General features: G+C 40.4%; 1 long non-coding RNA gene across 1 annotated transcript in view; it reads left to right on the top strand.

Moving 5' to 3' along the window:
* The first annotated feature begins 236 nt into the window (after positions 1 to 236).
* Positions 237 to 19,248, top strand: part of LOC141367304 (uncharacterized) — a 128,010-nt gene continuing 108,998 nt past the window's right edge. The window contains exon 1 of the long non-coding RNA XR_012371633.1: positions 237 to 360. This is a non-coding gene — a long non-coding RNA (uncharacterized lncRNA). The remainder of the gene's footprint in view (positions 361 to 19,248) is intronic.

Raw genomic sequence — 19,248 nt, 5'->3', positions numbered from 1 at the left:
TCATGCTTACAGTAACAGATTATGACACATATGGTCAACAATTTCATGCTATGCACGATGAACTAATTCCTAAATGTTTTGAGGTGTAAGACTATTCAACAGAAACCAGAATAATGTATTTTCATGAAAATTAAATTGAAAATGCAAACAGCAGACATTTGTACATAATCATCTGCTTGATTGTATCAAATTTGTCCAAAACAATGACAGTTACACTGTAAAAATGACTCCCTGAGAACTATATGTTTTGAACCATGTGTTTTCTATTTTTTTGTGTAGTGTTTACTCACTGTTTGATAGTGTATATCATTTTGATCACTTTGTTTATGAATTGAGAGCAGTGTTTGATTTTACACACAGGTAAAACTGTTTTGGGGCGAAAGTTTCATTTTGCAAGAGAAGTCAGAGGTTTTGCAAATAGTGTTTGAAGATGAGGTTTTGTGTTTAATGTTTTCAGAAAATGGAGCAAGGTTTCAGAAATTGTGTTTTAGCAATTGAGAAAAACTGTATTAGCGCTCAGTTCAGAAGCCTGCATCTCTGATGGTTTGGGGTTGCATGAGTGCGTGTGGCATGGGCAGCTTACACATCTGGAAAGGCACCATCAATGCTGAAAGGTTTATCCAAGTTCTAGATGCATATGATCCCATTCAGACGTCGTCTCTTTCAGGGAAGACCTTGCATTTTCCAACATGACAATGCCAGACCAAATACTGCATCAATTACAACGTCAAGACTGCGTAGATGAAGGATCTGAGTACTGAAATGGCCAGCCTGCAGTCCAGATCTTTCACCCATAGAAAAGATTTGGTGCATCATAAAGAGGAAGATGCGACAAAGAAGACCTATAGTTGAGCAACTAGAAGACTGTTTTAGACAAGAATAGGACAACATTCCTATTCCTAAACATTGATCCTCCTCCAGCTGTTCCTTATATGTACATGTAACTTTTCTGGCCTCTTATTGCTACCTGTCCCAACTTTTTTTGGAATGTGTAGCTCTCATGAAATCCAAAATGAGCCAATATTTGGCATGACATTTCAAAATGTATCACTTTCAACATTTGATATGTTATCTATTTTCTACTGTGAATAAAATATAAGTTTATGAGATTTGTAAATTATTCCATTACTTTTTAACTCACAATTTCTACTGTGTCCCAACTTTTTCTGTTTTGGGGTTGTAAAACAACTTCAGCAGTGTTTTTAAAAAATGTGTTCTCTCTGTAGTTGGTGACCTAAAGTGGTGGTGGGGGGGCTGCAGTGACTTATTGTGAAGTCAGTGTGAAGCAGCACAGTGCTCATTCAGTAAATGCAGAGTTAAACAGATGTGTTTTTAATCTAGATTTAAAAGCGTATACTGTTGAAGCACATCTGATCTCTTCTGGAAGCTACAGGTGGCATAATAACTAAATGCTGACCCACTTGTTTTGAGGAGAACCAAAATCAAACACTCTTGTCTTCTTTTTCACTTATGATTGTTTGAATATAGTTTTTTGGTTTTGTAAGTGCTATTTGTAAAAGCAATTTTATAAGCTAGGATTGTTATTATGATCATTATTTTATAAATATTAATAATATATAGTAGTTTTTAATTCAGTTAAGATATAGTTAAGTTTAGGGTATTATGTAAATAGTTACATACATCAATCATGAAACCAAAATCTGTTTTAAGAGTCTTAATCCTATATGTATATATATATTTTCTATTAATTTCACAAGAGTACCTTTAAAAACCATAGTAATAATAGTAAAGGTACTGTTTGGCCATCGTAAAAATGAACACAGGGTTAGTGTTTTGTTGGCCAGCGAGATATTTACTTTTGCGGATTAAAAAGCTCAAAAGAAGAACTTCCGATCGTTGTCTGAACTTTTATTTGTGTTTTTGTAATCATTGCAGACCTGCATACCTGTACGCATTTTGCCTAGCATGTACTCATTTTTACTTCAAAGTACGGTAGTACGATTTGTCACTCTAAACCATAGATATGTATATAAAGGCTAGATGGCTCGTCCGCGCTGCTGGCCAATTGAGTGCAACGTCCGCATTTTGGCGACCATCTTACGACAGGGCGCTCGCTCACTCGTAGCATTGAGTTTTAATGATGCAGGTACTTTTAAATGACTATAACTTGCTTAATTTTTTACCGATTTTCAAACGGTTTGGTTTGTTATAAACGTCAAAGATGTACCTATGACACTGCATTCCTATACTAAAAATAAAAAATAAATTCATGAAACATGTTAAAGCATCCAAAATTATAGCCACGTTGATAACGTTTGTAAAAACCCAAACCGTTTGAAAATCGGTAGAAAATTGAGCAAGTTATGGTCATTTAAAAGTACCTGCACCATTAAACTCAATGCTACGAGTGAGCGAGCGCCCTGTCGTAAGATGGCCGCCAGGTGATGCCGTTAGGGACTCCGCCTTGAGCCATCTAGCCTTTATATACGTATCTATGACTCTAAACTACGCAAAAACCTGGTGACGCCTCTGCCGCCCGAAGTACTCACACTAAAATATGTCCAATCATAGCACTGGGCTCATCCACCAAATAGAAAGTGGGTATGATTGACAGGTCTATGGCCAATCAGTAACAAAAGTCTGCTAACAGAACCACAAAATCCTGCGTGATATTTCCTTCCTCCACCCGCAGTTTTTGACAATCTTTTTCAAGACGTCTCACCCCTAAGGTAAACTGGTCAGGGTGGATGTGCAAAGGTGAAATAATGAATTTGGCCAGCAGCCATATCACCCTGTAGCCCAAGACAGCTTGCCCACTGAAGCTAAGCAGGGCTGAGCCTGGTCAGTACTTGGATGGGAGACCACCTGGGAAAACGTCTCGGGTTACGAATGTAACCATTGTTCCCCGAGAAGGGAACGAGACGCTGCGTCGCCGAAGCTACGCTATGGGAACGCCCTCTGCGTGATTGCGTCTGAAGCACGTATGTCAAATCAGTCCAATGGTCAAGTGACACGTCATAGGCGGGTGACGTGGGAACCAGGAAGCTATAAAAAGAGCACCCAGCAAGCCAACTTCAGCTAAATTGTGCCGAAGCAAGACGAGACAGGGATGCAGGGAGTATGGCAGGGAGACGCAGCGTCTCGTTCCCTTCTCGGGGAACAATGGTTACATTCGTAACCCGAGACGTTCCCCTTCGAGGGAACTCGAGCTGCGTCGCCGAAGCTACGCTATGGGAACGATGTACCAAAACACCATACTACCAAATGCCTGTCTGTGTGTAAAAACGCGCACAGCTTAAGACATGAGCACCTGGGCTCCAGGCGTAGCACCAACATCTAACTCCTAAAACCGAACGAATGTGAGCGGAGAGGACCAGCCTGCCGCATCACAGACATCCTGCATTGAAGCCCCTAGCCACAAGGCCTTAGAGGCTGCCATACCCCGGGTAGAATGAGCCCTGACGGCGATAGGTGAAGGCCGTCCAGTGGTCTCATAAGCCAGAGAGATAGTCTCAACTATCCACTTACTGAGTGTCTGCTTGGTCGCCGGCAGGCCTTTCTTGGGCGAGCCAAAGCACACAAACAGTTGCTCAGACCTCCTCCACAAAGAAGATCTGTGAACATAGGCATCCAGTGCTCGCACTGGACACACCAAGTTAAGCTTTTCCTGATTCCTATCCCTAAATGGGGGAGGACAGAGGGCCTGAAGTACGACAGGTCGTGGCACATTAGTCGGTACCTTAGGCACATAGCTGGGCCTTGGGTACAAGAAAGCCTTAACCATCCCCGGTGCGAATTCAAGGCACGTAGGGGAAACCGACAGGGCCTGAAGGTCACCCACTCTCCTCAGAGAAGTGACTGCCAACAGAAGTACTGTCTTAAGTGCCACAAACTTGACTGGAACGGTCTCAATGGGCTCAAACGGAGCCATGGACAGACCTTCCAGCACAACGGCCAGGTCCCAAGCTGGGACCCTGGGTCGGACTACAGGCCTCAGCCTCCGAGTGCCACGAAGGAAGCGAACCACCAGCGGGTCTCTCCCAAGGGATTGCCCAACCAAAGGAACATGGTAAGCCGAGATGGCCGCCACATACACCTTCAGTGTAGAAGGAGATAACCCTGCGGTGAACTTTTCCTGCAGAAACTCCAAGACTGTACCAATTGGGCAGTTCACAGGGTCATGCAGGTGTTTGCTGCACCAGGAAGTAAAAACTCTCCATTTAAAGGCATAAAGCTTCCTCGTGGAGGGAGCTCTGGAGTGAAGAATGGTCTCAGCAGCCTCAGCTGAGAGACCAGATTCTATGAGTCTGGCCCCCTCAGAGGCCAGACCCACAGTTTCCATAACTCTGGGCGGGGGTGAAGAATCGAGCCACCCGCCAGAGAGAGGAGATCCCTCCTGACGGGTATTTCCCAAGGTGAGCCGTCGAGGAGGGACACCAGGTCCGAGAACCATATTCGGTTCGGCCAGAATGGGGCTACCAACAACAAGCGGACGTTGTTGCGACGAACCCTCTCCAGAACTCCCGGGAGCAGAGCGATCGGGGGAAAAGCGTACAGCCGTAGCCTCGGCCATGGCTGAACCATGGCATCCAGTCCCAGCGGTGCTGGATGTGTGAGAGAAAACCATAGCGGACAGTGTGTCGTCTCTCTGGACGCAAACAGATCCACTTCCGCCTGGTAAAATCTCGTCCAGATGGACTCCACCACCTGAGGGTGGAGCCTCCACTCCCCGGGCCTCAGCCCCTGTCTCGACAGGACGTCTGCTCCCCGATTCAGACACCCGGGAATGTATACTGCTCTGAGGGACAGCAACTTCCCCTGTGTCCACAGAAGGATATGCCGCGCCAATTTGTACAAAGGGCGTGAACGCAAACCCCCCTGGTGGTTGATGTACGCGACTACCGACGTGTTGTCTGTCCGGACTAACACGTGATGGCCCCGCAGGTGAGGGATGAAACATCTCAGGGCATAAAACACTGCCATCATCTCTAGGCAATTTATATGCCAGCTGAGCTGTCTGGCCCCCCATAATCCATGAGCCAGATGGCTCCCCATAGTTGCTCCCCAGCCTGTGAGGGAAGCATCCGTTGTCAGTGTAACTCGACGGTACTGAGCCCCCAACATCAGACCTTGGGAGAGAAACCATGGTCTCTTCCAAAGATCTAAGGCACGAAGACATCTGCGCGTGACCTTGATCAGACGGAACGGGTTGCCCCTCGGGGAAAACCCTTTGGTTTTGAGCCACCACTGTAGCGGTCTCATGTGAAGCAGCCCAAGGGGTATCACATTGGATGCTGCTGCCATGAGCCCCAACAACCTCTGAAATTGTTTTACAGTGTGTGACTGGCCTAACTTCACTCTGCCTACAGCCAAAAGAATGGATTCCACACGAGCAGGGGACAGATGTGCCTGCATTGTTGTTGAATCCCATATAACGCCAAGAAAAGCTGTCCTCTGTACTGGAGAGAGCATGCTTTTCTTTGCATTTAGCCTTAACCCCAGTTCTCTCATGTGGGTCAGCACAGCATCTCGATGCTGCGCTGCCATACTCTCTGATTGGGCTAAAATTAGCCAATCGTCTATGTAGTTTAAGACACGGATGCCCCGGAGTCGTAATGGAGCCAGCGCTGCATCCATGCACTTTGTAAATGTACGGGGTGACAGAGATAGACCGAAAGGGAGAACCCGATATTGGTAAGCCACGCCCCCGAAGGCGAACCTCAGGAATCTCCTGTGTTGCGGGAGGATAGATATGTGAAAATACGCGTCTTTTAGATCTATCGTCACAAACCAGTCCTCGGATCTGATTTGTGTGACGATCTGCTTTATAGTTAACATCTTGAACTTTAGTTTTGCAACAGACCGGTTCAGATGACGTAGATCTAAAATCGGACGTAACCCCCCCTTCTTTCTTTGGAACTATGAAATAGCGGCTGTAAAACCCTGACTCCCTGTTGTGAGGAAGAACACATTCTATGGCTTCCTTGCACAAGAGAGTTTCTACTTCTTGTTCCATTGTTAGAGTCTGCCCAGCACCCACTATGGTAGATAACACGCCGTTGAATTGGGGTGGCTGGTTGCAAAACTGAATTTTGTAGCCCTTTTCTATTATTTGCAGAACCCACTGAGACACGTTTGGCAGGAGTTTCCACGCTGCCAAATTTTCTATAAGGGGGACCAGCCTCTCGAGACTGGCCTTTTTGTGTACTGCTTAAACTTTTCCCGGTGCCCTGAACCAGACTGGCAGGGTTCAACCTGGGTGATATTAATGCCTCCCTCCTCGGAGAGAGGTGTTGCGTGCCCCGCGCACGAGGCACACAAGAATATGAAGCCGCTGTGCCCCGAAACACACACTGCGGCGGGGTTAACACACTGGCATCCCGAGGGCATCGAGAAGAGACGGGCACCGTGTTGTGAGGTGACTGCCGGCTCTCCCCGATTGGGGGCTGCCCTCGGAAATATGACACTACGTCCCTCAGGACTTCTTTTTAGCCGACGCCTTCCTCGCCATAATAACAGCCCTCAGGTCTGTTTTCTGCTTGGATGATGTCTGAGTACGACCGCCCGAACCCCAGTTCTTTTGAGGGGGACCACGAGTGGCAACACTATGCTTTTGCGATGCTCTATATGATGTCGATGGCTGCTCCCGCCCAGCAGCCCTAGAATCAAGAGCACGGCGGGGGAGATAGCGTTCGAACGCCGCCGACTGCTTACGAGCCTCCGCAAATCTCTCGACGACAGTATTAACGGCATCGCCGAAAAGACCGGAGGGCGCAACAGGCGCGTCTAAGAGAAATGCCCTATCTGAGGTTTTAAGCTCAGACAGATTAAGCCATAAATGGCGTTCCGTGGCTACGAGAGCTCCCATAGATCTACCCACGGCTTTCGCAGTCTCTTTAATCGCCCTGAGTGACACATCAGTGACTCGACGAAGCTCTTTAAATATATCAGACGTACCCCCCGCCTCGGCATCTAAATCTTTAAGCAGTTCTGCTTGGTACGCCTGTAAGACAGCTAAGGTATGCAGTGAAGCCCCAGCCTGCCCTGCAGACTTATAAGCTTTACCCACTAACAATGAAGTTAACCTAACCGGTTTCGTGGGAAGCGAAGGTGATTTCAATGATGACGCCGCAGCGGGGGAGAGATAGCTCGCAAGCGTCTGCTCCACCCGGGGCATCGTTAAATATCCGTGTTCACCCATCCCCACAATGTTGGAATACATGGTGGCGTGAGGGGTATGAACACGGGCTGAATACGGAGCTTTCCATGATCTCGACAGCTCGCTGTGGAGATCAGGAAAGAAAGGCATGTTGCGCCGCGAAGGTTGAGGTTTCTGTTTTAAAAAGCGCTCGTCTAACATGCTCTGAGGACGCGCGCTCTGTGTCTCCGCCGGCCAGTCTAATTTTAAGCGAGCCACGGCATTAGTGACAACCTCCAATAAATCATCGAACGCGGGGGACGAATGAGAGGGCTCCTCAGCGTCCACCACGTCTACAGACATAATATCGACTTCCTCGGACGACGATAAATGCAAATCTGGGCTCCCGCCCTGGGCGGAAGAAACCGCAGCGCGGGCTTCCGAATCCAGAGACGGGGCACTAGATCCCGCGGGTGAAGGCTGAGAAAGGGGAAGACCCGTCTCAAGCTCGTCCGCGAGATCTAGTTGTGATCCCCACGATCGCAGCTTCCGCTCTGCCTCGGCAGCAGCGGGGCCAGAACCGTGGGGAACACGCGGCTCACCACCCTCCTCGAAGAGTGCGAGCCGCGAGCGCAACGTACGGAGCGGCATCCTATCACAATGTGCACAACCACCCCTCTCAAGAGACGATCGTGCGTGTTGTGCCCCGAGGCACATAACACAGAGATGATGCGAGTCCTCGCTCGTAATGAAACGAGGACACGGGGAAGCACACTCCTTAAAACTTTGTTTGGACTTAGACATGACACACACTCGCTTGCTGAGGCACAAAGAGCTGAAGTTGGCTTGCTGGGTGCTCTTTTTATAGCTTCCTGGTTCCCACGTCACCCGCCTATGACGTGTCACTTGACCATTGGACTGATTTGACATACGTGCTTCAGACGCAATCACGCAGAGGGCGTTCCCATAGCGTAGCTTCGGCGACGCAGCTCGAGTTCCCTCGAAGGGGAACCAGGTTGCTGCTGGTAGTGGTGTTAGTGAGACCAGCAGGGGGTGCTCACCCTGTGGTCTGTGTGGGTCCTAACACCCCAGTATAGTGATGGGGACACTATACTGTCAAAAAAGCACCGTCCTTCGGATGAGACGTTAAACCGAGGTCCTGACTCTCTGTGGTCATTAAAAATCCCAGGATGTCCTTCGAAAAGAGTAGGGGTGTGCCCCGGCATCCTGGCCAAACTTGCCCATTGGCCTACTAATCATCCCTCATGCTAATTGGCGATATCACTCGGTCTCCTCTCCACTAATAAGCTGGTGTGTGGTGGGCGTTCTGGCGCAATATGGCTGCCGTTGCATCATCCAGGTGGATGCTGCACATTGGTGGTGGTTGAGGAGATTTCCCCGTTCATATGTAAAGCGCTTTGAGTACTGAGAAAAGCGCTATATAAATGTAAGGTATTATTATTATTATTATTAGCTTAATCCTATTAAGTCGACGGTCGCGTGGGCTCCGTTTCAGAACGTGGACTTGACTGCAAGATGCGCTAACATTACTTATGATTTGTAAATGAGCATCATTTATAAATGAGCGCTTACGAAAAAGTACCATGATTTTACCATGGGGCAGAGCCTCCAGTTTAATCAAATAAAAACGGAAAGTTCACTCTCAGTGAAGGGAATCCACCAAGTGAAGCAGATTAAATGCGCTCTGCAACAACACGCTCTTGATAATTGTCATTAAAATAAAACATCATATACAAACCACATCAAATAAAGTTTTATACTTAAGCAATATCGCTCGAGTAGGAGTGCGACATAGCTCTACATCATCACGGCTGTGATTAGGCCAGAGGCACGAGGCCGCAGGCCGTGTCCCGGAGGCAGTCACGGCCGTGATGATATGGAGCTGTATCGCACGACTCCGAGAGCGATATTGCTTTTATACAACAGTTCGACGGCACACGTTTGAAAAACGAAAACTAGAAAACAACAACGGAGTTATTTTAAAAGCCTCTTTGTTTGAGAACTACTTCTTCCGCCACGGATATGAGGGCGGCCAGAATGACAGGTAAAACTTTCGGCTGCTTTGAAGCTCATAACTCAATGGACGGAAAAGCCGTTACTTTATATTAACGTTTCTTGGTCACAAAGTGTAGTTTTAAGATTAGTTCAGTCGAGAATGTATATGTATTATATTTAAATCTGCAGTCGATTAGTAAAGATAGCGCCTGTTTGAACGTTTGCTTAGTGAGATTCGGTACGAATGAGAACCGAAGCATGAGCGGACGTCAGTGTTCACTCGCCCCGCTGACCACCGCCCTCTCTGGGCTACATCTCTGAAAGAGATACCCTGGCTCTCATGTTGGCCTTGTTTGTTTATGATCGTCAAAATGAGATCAAATCAGCAGTATTTGGTGTCATGATCAAACTATTACTTGTTTTTTAATTCATATTTAGTGTCTTTTGTGTTGTTATTGTTTTGGCGCGAGGTAAAAGTTAATAAAACTACTTGTATAACGTTACTATTGCTTTCTCATTTATTCTTAACGTGTTACGAGCACTCGATTATTATTATTAAACTTTGTTCTTGTCAGTACTATATAAAACGTTTTTTTATAAGTGTCAGAGAAATGTTTTTGCATGCTGCTTATAAATATATCAGTGGCGATATCTCATAACATGTTTTAATAGTCAGGTCACGATAAAGTAAATGATCAATGTCCACATTTAAAAGCTGCGGTGCTTACCTGCTGTTTCACGGTGTTTTCGCGTTCTGATAAGAAATATAGCTCCAGAAAAAATACGAGTGTTTATATTCCTCTTTCCAAGTGTTAATAATCCACACGATGTGACAAGACATTTCTCCCATTAACTGTAACGTAACATCCAAGAGCGCTGATCTTTGACTAATAACTTCCGATTGGGGATTCACAGACTGATTTATGAGCTAGTAAACTAATGAGACACACGGAGAGTGATTCAAACAGCGCGTCTGTGTTTTTCCATTCAGAGATGAGCCTGCTTAGGACCTCCATTCACTAGGTGGCGGAATAATACTAAAGGTGAAGCGGTTACAGTGCTGTTATCAGCACAATATCGTATGGCTCTTAGCCAATCAGATTCGAGAACCAGAAAGAACTGTTGTATAAATGGAGAATATCTCTTGTCTCAAGCACTCACGTGATAGGTGCATATGCCGTATTGTACTGCACTGTAAACAAAGCTACAATAAATTAAAGACAGACATACAGTAAACAGAAGTACTGTCACAGTTATGGTTGAATTTAAAGCAGTGTTAACTCTAAAATACTCTAAGGGATAGTTAACTTAAAAATTTAAATTTCAGTTTAGTTTACAAGTCATAATTTACATAAAGGAACAGACCGTCCAAACTTTTATGAGTTTCTTTATTGTGTCATACACAAGATATTTTGAAGAGTGTTTGAAACCAAACAGTTTCTGGTCTGGTTATATTTTCAGGGGGAAGAAAAAACAATTATTTTGTGTTTCACTCAAGGAAGAAATCATTAAGGCTAGGAATAATATGAGGGTGAATAAATGATAACAGAATGTCATTTGTGGGTGAACTATCATCATCCACTATTTAACAGTAATATCACTATTTAACAGTATTGGGGCAGACATGCTAAACTTTGAAGAATACAGTATTTAACATTAATAATGTTATTAATCACCATATATGGCAAATTTTGTTAAACATGATTTTATTCACATTTATAATTATTTTTAAAGCAGATTATGGCAGGATGGGAAAAAAGTGAGTGCAATGTGTAGCATGTTACCTTGAAAGTGACCAAGAGGTGCGTGCACGTGCATGTTAAAAACCTGTGTTCTGCCCTTTCCCCTGAGCCTACTGTACTCAAAAAAAAATTTCCAAGGTTGGCAGGTCTGTCATTATAGTAGAAACACAACAAGGGACAAGCGTGATCAACTTATCAATGTTTGTTTACAGCCGCCGCCATTGCTCCCTCACGTCTTGATCGTGAAAGCAGTAACGTTACAAAGGAATGTGAACATATGCGAGTGATCCTGTGTTTAAAAAACTTGCTGGGCAGAGATATACGCTTAGACGCAAGTAAATAAGGTTTGAGATGTACTGTTTGCAATCGTGTATTTTATAAGAATACCAAAAAGCACGTCAAATTTCCTGACTGTGTAGGTGCGTGCACGTCGTGTGAACTTGACAGAAGGACAAAGAAAACACTTGCATATAGACCCTTTTACAGCTCATGTGATCAAATAGCCTGCGCGCATTTAGGAAAAGAGAAGTGGTGTTATTCCCCAGTGGTTCTAACGTGTTAACAACTCAGAAAGTTTATGAAAACGGTTTCCCAGCATCAAAATATCTGGTTGTTGCATGTGGTTGCACTAATATAATATACGTATATACGTATATGTATCTTGCCACTTTATATTTGGCCATCTATTAACATCTTATATCCACTCCACAATAGTACACAGATCTGGTAGCTGTGTTAAAATAGTTGATAAAGTCAAATTTTTAAAATAACTTTCTCTGTCTGTGTTGCTTCACTGCTGATTCTTGACATACTTCTGTTGCCACAATGCGGATGCATAAGTTGCCACGTCATCATTGTGTACAAACAGTAAAAGGGTCTATGTAGTGACACACACATGCGAGTATATAAGGATTTAGATGTCATGTTTGTTGCACTCAGATAAAACAACTCTGCATAACAAGGAATGGAGAGACTGGATCGTAGATTTTGTATCCATTGATTGCAGGAGGCACGAGTTATGCATATGGATGTCTCTGCTCATTCACTTCAATGGCGCAAGGGTGTGGTGATCTCATCTCATTACAGATAAACAGGTAACAGGAGAAAGACAGTGCCTCTCCACCTTCTCATACAGTTAACACCAAATGACAATATCTGTTTTCGATCTCACTTGCATCATTTAAAAGACGACATTCCAAGCATTATGTAGACATTCATCTTTTGTTTCTATGACAACTCTGTGTTAAGTTACAGTTTATTTTTCTGATGCGTTTCTGAAAGGACTTCACTGAAGGACAACAAAACGAGAACAAAACGTGTATCGTTTATTTTTTTTTATTTTGTGAAAAGCACAACATTCTGTTTTTATTGGGAGTTGACAGAAAAAAACTGGACACTCTAACATTTTAAATGATGTATAAATCATATCTGTATGTCCAAAATCAACAGAATAATCTAAATCTCTTTTTGGAGTGATTCAAAAATAAAGAGTTTGCGGCTCCCTCGCCGCAGTCAACCCCAGAGTGTTAAATATAGTGTACTGCAGGGATCAGTTCTAGGCCCCATCCTTTTCTCGTTATATATGTTACCTTTCAGAGACATTATCAGAAAACATAACATAAGTTTTCACTGCTATGCAGATGATACCCAGCTTTAAATCTCCTTACATCCTAATGAAACCCATCTGTTTTCTAAGCTCTATTAGCGATATCAGTTACTGAATGGCAAATAACTTCCTTGTGCTAAACTCCTAGGTGTGATGTTTGACAGCAATCTATCTTTTGATAGTCATATCTTCAGTGTCTGCCGCTCAGCATTCTTTCATCTTCAAGATATCTAAAAAATGCACCACATGCTGTCTGCATCAGATGCAGTGAAGCTTGTCCATGCTTTTATGACCTCAAGAGTAGACTATTGTAACTCGTTACTCAGGGGGTGTCACGCAAATCAGGTAAACAAGCTTCAGCTTGTTCAAAACGCCACTGCAAGAGTACTTATACAAATTAAAAAGTAAAATTATATAAGCCCAATTTTGGCATCCTTATGTAGCGCATGTTCCACTGAAACCCTTTACTACTTTGGAGAATAAAGAACACCAGCAGAATGAAGCAGAAAGCAAGGGCCGTTAGAAGAACAGGGGTTTTGATGGATAAACTAAACAGATTTTTAATGAAAGAAGTAACCAAAAAATAAATAAATAAACATTTATTCACAAAAGTGACTTGAGTTGTTTTTCCACATGTGCCAATATCAATATAGCTTACATTTAATAAAGAAAACAAAACCAAAATGAATCACTTTTGTCTTCTTTTTCACTTATAATTGTTTGAATATAGTTTTTGTTGTTGTTGTAAGAGCTATTTGTAAAAGCAATTTTATAAGCTATAATGTTTATTATGAGCCTTATTTTATAAATATTAATAATATATAGTAGTTTTAAATTAAGTTAAGATATAATTAATATTGATTAAGTTTAGGGTATTATGTAAATAGTTAGAGCCACAATCTGTCTTAATCCTATTTACATTTTTGTAAATGTTTCTGTTAATTAAACAAGTTTGATATGTTTATATTTGTATATAAACTTTCTAACCGATTCAAAGATTATATTCTCTTTGAAGTCTCCCTGTTTATTATTACAATGCAAACGTCATAAGTATACATATTTATTGAATGTTGTACATTTTACTTTTTAAGATTGCAGCCATTTCAAGACTAAACCATAAAAAGCTATTGGTGTGGAGGAATTGTCTAACGATGTCCTTAAAACCTTATGATGCGCTGGCAGGGTTAGGTGAATGTCTGAGTTGCATACGTGACAGACCAACTAAGCAATATGAGAGGGCTATGTGTCATCGCGCACCAAACAACTCTGAATAAAAAATACAGACTTTTTTACAACGATTTACATCCAGATTTTACATCCATTTACATAGATAATATGTGTTTTAGTTAACATTTTGTTTATAGCTACATTTAAGCAGAGACAGGGAATGTTTTTTTATGAACGCGATGACAGGGCCCCCTCACAAAGTTGTTTAGGGCCCCTATATGGTTTACAATGTATATTATATTACACAATATAATATACAGTATAAAATGTATATCAGTGAAACTTATTCAAGTGCTTGCACAGTACCAAGAATTTTTATGGGATTATCAAGACAGCAATGGTTTATGCTTAAATGTATACATTTGAATAATATACACTGTAAAGGGTTAAAGTTGGATTAAATTATAATGCCTAAAAATGTAATGTTTTTTTAATTAAAATTTCTCAGTTTAAGTGAAATAATTAAAGTAAAAAAAATATATATTAGGTTACCATTTGAAGTAAGTTTTTTAAGTAGATCCGCTTTTACATTTTACAGTTTATGATAGGTTAATAAAATACCATTAAATGTAAATAAAATCTCCAATAAAAAATGTGAAGTGTCTACAAGGTTACATTGACATCATTATATATTTAAGCAATATCGCTCGAGTAGGAGTGTGATATAGCTCTATATCATCACGGCTGTGATTAGGCCAGGGGCACGAGGCCGTAGGCCGAGTACTCCCAAAAGTGCTATTACGCCATAAAATATAGTTCCTCTTTTAAATCCGCTTAGAAAAGCGCTACGTTTTATTTTGTACCACCAAACTTGCTCGTATAACTACTCGTCTTAAATTGGAAAAACGTTGATGTGTTTGGTCACTTCTAACTTTATCTCTAAATGGTACCATTGAATGAATGGGGCTAAGCTAAATGCTATCGAAGCATATTTTGTATGTATAAAGCCGCTCAGAGTAAAATTTTAGTCTTAAGTGTGTCAAAATTCTAAGAATGATTTAATTTTACTCTTATTGTTAGATTTAAGAAGAAGTTTGATTTATAAAGCATCCTAAGTGTTAAGACTAGGTCTCAGCTCCTAAAATATTTAAGAGAGCTGGAGAGGTCAGCAGGGAGGCGGAGATCATGCACTTTACAACAAAGAATTTGTTGGAATTACTTTAATTTAAATGTATTTCTATAGCACTTTTGACAAATTTCTTGTTGCATTGTGACAAAGCAGCAAATTTACAGTAAATACATGTTAGTATAAAGACAGTAGATAGGAATTAATATAACATTATAAAATATAAAGAGTATAGTTTTTTATACAATGTATATTACATTACACAATAAAATATACAGTATAAAATGGATAAGATGTACTGTATATTAGTGAAACTTATTCAAGTGCTTGTACAGTACCAAGATTTTTTATGGGATTATCAAGACAGCAATGGTATATACATAAATGATATATACATTTGCATAATATACACTGGAAAAAGTTAAAGTTGGATCAAATTATTGATAATGCCTGAAATTTGATGTTTTATCAACTTAAATTTTCTCAGTTTAAGTGAAATAATTAAAGTTAAAAAAATGTAAATATTAGGTGTTACCAATTGAAGTAAGTTTTTTAAGTAGAGCCGCTTTTGGTTTTACAGTTTATATAAAATAACATAAAATGTAAATAAAATCTACAATAGCATTATCAACCCCAAAAATATATTATATCTACAAGATTGCAGTTACACCATTACTGACCCAAAACATAATGTTAGTAATGTTAGCAGTGAGCAAGCCAAAGGTGAAAGTGACAAAGATGGCAAAAATTACAATTGTGTTTAAGTGGAGAAATCCAATTTAACTTTATCATCTTGTTCAGGCTTGATCATCAAAGTCTTTTTATCTAAGTGTTTGCAAACTTTAGTCTTTTCTTTATAAACAGCTTGTGAGTGAAATCAAAATAATGTGATTCATCATCTTAATTTTTTAAAATAGTATTACGTTTGTCTATTTCATTAACATGTTGAAACTTAATCAAAATGGTGCAAAATAAATGCATGTACTTATTTGTAATATTGTTAAACATTTCGTGAAGCTAATTAAAATTAAAATATTTAAATACTAATATAATTTTAATGTCTTCATGATTCATAAATGTATGGTGTGTCACATGCTGCTGTGACTGTATAACGTTGCCGGCTTTTATTGGCCGATTCAGAGGTTAAGGTTGAAATCATTGTAGTCCTCAGTTTGCGGCACTTAAGTCTGCACTTAAGAATGGGTCTTACACTTTACTGAAAGGTGCTTTCAGCTTCTTTATAAACGTCTCCTACTCTCAGACTGGTCCTACTCCTTACTAAGAATTTTTTGACACTTAAGTCATAGCTTAAGACTTTTCTTAAGAGCATTTATGAGATGTTTTATACATACAGGCCCTGGGCCCGTATGTATAAAGCCGCTCAGAGTAAAATTTTAGTCTTAAGTGTGTCAAAATACTAAGAATTATGTCATTTTACTCTAATTGTTAGATTTAAGAAAACGTTTGATTTATAAAGCATCCTAAGTGTTAAGACTAGGTCTCAGCTCCTAAAATATTTAAGAGAGCTGGAGAGGTCTCTTAACCTAGTTAAGAGTAACAAGAGGGCAGCATGGAGGCGGAGATCATGCACTTTACAACAAAGAATTTGTTGGAATTACTTTAATTTAAATGTATTTCTATAGCCTTTTGACAAATTTCTTGTTGCATTGTTACAAAGCAGCAAATTTACAGTAAATACATCTTAGTATAAAGACAGTAGATAGGAATTAATATAACATTATAAAATATAAAAAGTATAGGGTTTTTTATACAACGTATATTACATTACACAATAAAATATACAGTATAAGATGTACTGTATATTAGTGAAACTTATTCAAGTGCTTGTACAGTACCAAGATTTTTTACTTAAATGATATATACATTTGCATAATATACACTGTAAAAAGTTAAAGTTGGATCAAATTATGGATAATGCCTGAAATTTGATGTTTTATCAACTTAAATTTTCTCAGTTTAAGTGAAATAATTAAAGTTAAAAAAATGTAAATATTAGGTGTTACCAATTGAAGTAAGTTTTTTAAGTAGAGCCGCTTTTGGTTTTACAGTATATAAAATAACATAAAATGTAAATAAAATCTACAATAGCATTATCAACCCCAAAAATATAAAGTATCTATAAGATTGCAGATACACCATTACTGACCCAAAACATAATGTTAACAATGTTAGCAGTGAGCAGGCCAAATGTGAAAGTGACAAAGATGGCAAAAATTACAATTGTGTTTAAGTGGAGAAAACCAACTTAACTTGATCATCTTGTTGAGGCTTGATCATCAAAGTATTTTTTTAAGTGTTTGCAAACTTTAGTGTTTTCTTATAAACAGCTTGTGAGTAAAATCAAAATGATGTGATTCATCATCTTAATTTTTTAAATAGTATTACGTTTGTCTATTTTATTATGCTGAAACTTTATCAAAATGGTGTAAAATAAACGCATGTACTTATTTGTAATATTGATAAACATTTCGTGAAGCAAATTTAAATTAAAATATTTAAATACTAATATAATTTGAATATCTTCATGATTCATAAATGTATGGTGTGTCACATGCTGCTGTGACTGTATAACGTTGCCGGCTTTCTATTGGTTGATTCAGAGGTTAAGGGCAGCAATTTTAGGTTGAAATCATTGTAGTCCTCAGTTTGCGGCACTTAAGTCTGCACTTAAGAATGGGTCTTACACTTTACTGAAAGTTGCTTTTAGCTTCTTTATAAACGTCTCCTACTCTCAGACTGATCCTACTCCTTACTAAGAATTTTTTGACACTTAAGTCATAGCTTAAGACTATTCTTAAGAGCATTTATGAGATGTTTTATACATATGGGCCAGTGGCGGCTGGCGACTTCTTTTTTTTAAGTGCACGATGCGAAGTTCGTCACAACATTTATGTAGCTTGTCATGTGTGTGGTTCATCATATCAAAATATGTGTTCTGCGCTTTGAGAGATCGTGTGTGCATCACATGTCATGCCAAAATAAGTGCCTGCTGCCTTGAACTTTAAAAGAGACGCTCACGTTTGCCAGATACTCGCATAATCTCATGCGTAATCAGAGTTTACTGTTACGGGAGGGTCTTGCGTGTATTTAGGGAACGTGAGGGTCTCTTTTATCATAAACGGTTTTGACGCGTGTGCAGCTGGCACTTGTTTTGGCAGAACGCGTGATGCGCACAGGATCTCTCCACACGCAGGACACATATTTTGGAAAAGGGAACCACACACGTGACAATCCGAACACTTGTTTTGAATTAGAGCATCCTCGGAGGATCAGTCACGAGCCGCTACTGATACGGCCCCTGTTTATTACTGTATATTGTCTGTATATCCACAGTCATCATCATAAATTGATACAGATTACAGCAGTGACTTCACTTGGACTGTTAAATGTTATTTATTCTACTAGTATTTATGAAAACAGTGGCAGGCTTTAGTCTGTCTTTTAACCTGTGTTTTAGCACCATTTTTGAGATCATTCCGATTCCACAGCCACGGCACAGAGCAGGTTTGTCAGTAGTATATTAATTCCTAGATTATCCTGATATGACAGCTGTGTAGTTCTTAAAGCAAGATGTAGCTCTTTATGTAAGGCTAGCTTACGGCTCCCCCATGTGGTTGAAAAGCGCAACAGTGCTATCCCCTGCCTGCAGAAGAGTGTCTGATACCAGGCTCGTATACCCGACCACACAACTTACAGAGTGTGGTTTTAGCCGCTAGGAACCGCTCAGGTTGCAGCAGCAGTACAATTCGTCCAGTTAAGAGTTGTCCTACAATTAATTTAAGAAACATTATTTAAAGGTCGAAAAACTACTTAGTGTTGTTTTAATACACAAACAGTTTAAATAATTTGATGCAGGAGGAGCAATAATACTGTATCCACTCCTTCACTCTAATTTATGCTTCTAACAAAGCAGGTTTAGATGGCATAGAAGCAAAGAAAATACAAAAAATCAAGAAACGATGATAACATGGCAATTTTTGATTATAGTTTTAAATGAAGTGCATGAATGTATTCAGATTTATAGCCTATACTAAAGTAATACTAAGGTTATTTCAACCCAGTGTGAGAACCAGTTGCTTTCACAGAGACCTTAATTAAGTCTGAAGAAATCAATTCTCCACCAACTTGTCAACATGATGTTAAGTCAGGAAAGAAACTTGATGTAAAATTGACAAAGATTCAATAGAAGATTGTTTAGCAAAGACAGTAAATCATCCAATATTACATTTTTGGCTAATGTGTCTTCTAAAACTTTTGAACACCATCAACTGTATCAGTGTAAAAGTGAGTATGTAATATATAGTATGTATACAGTACTGTGCAAAAGGTCAGTATCAGCTTTGTTGCTTAAGTAAATTTGTTTTGACCCTCCATATTTATTTTTTAGTCTCTAGATGCAAACAGACTGTAGGAGCCAAACACGCCATGTTAAACCAGTAGGGGGCGATCTCTATAAATGAATAAATGGGTG

Source organism: Misgurnus anguillicaudatus, chromosome 10 (assembly GCF_027580225.2).
Source record: "Misgurnus anguillicaudatus chromosome 10, ASM2758022v2, whole genome shotgun sequence".
Classification (NCBI taxonomy): domain Eukaryota; kingdom Metazoa; phylum Chordata; class Actinopteri; order Cypriniformes; family Cobitidae; genus Misgurnus; species Misgurnus anguillicaudatus.
The sequence above is the reverse complement of the archived record's forward strand: the minus strand, read 5'-3'. Positions and strand labels throughout refer to the sequence as shown.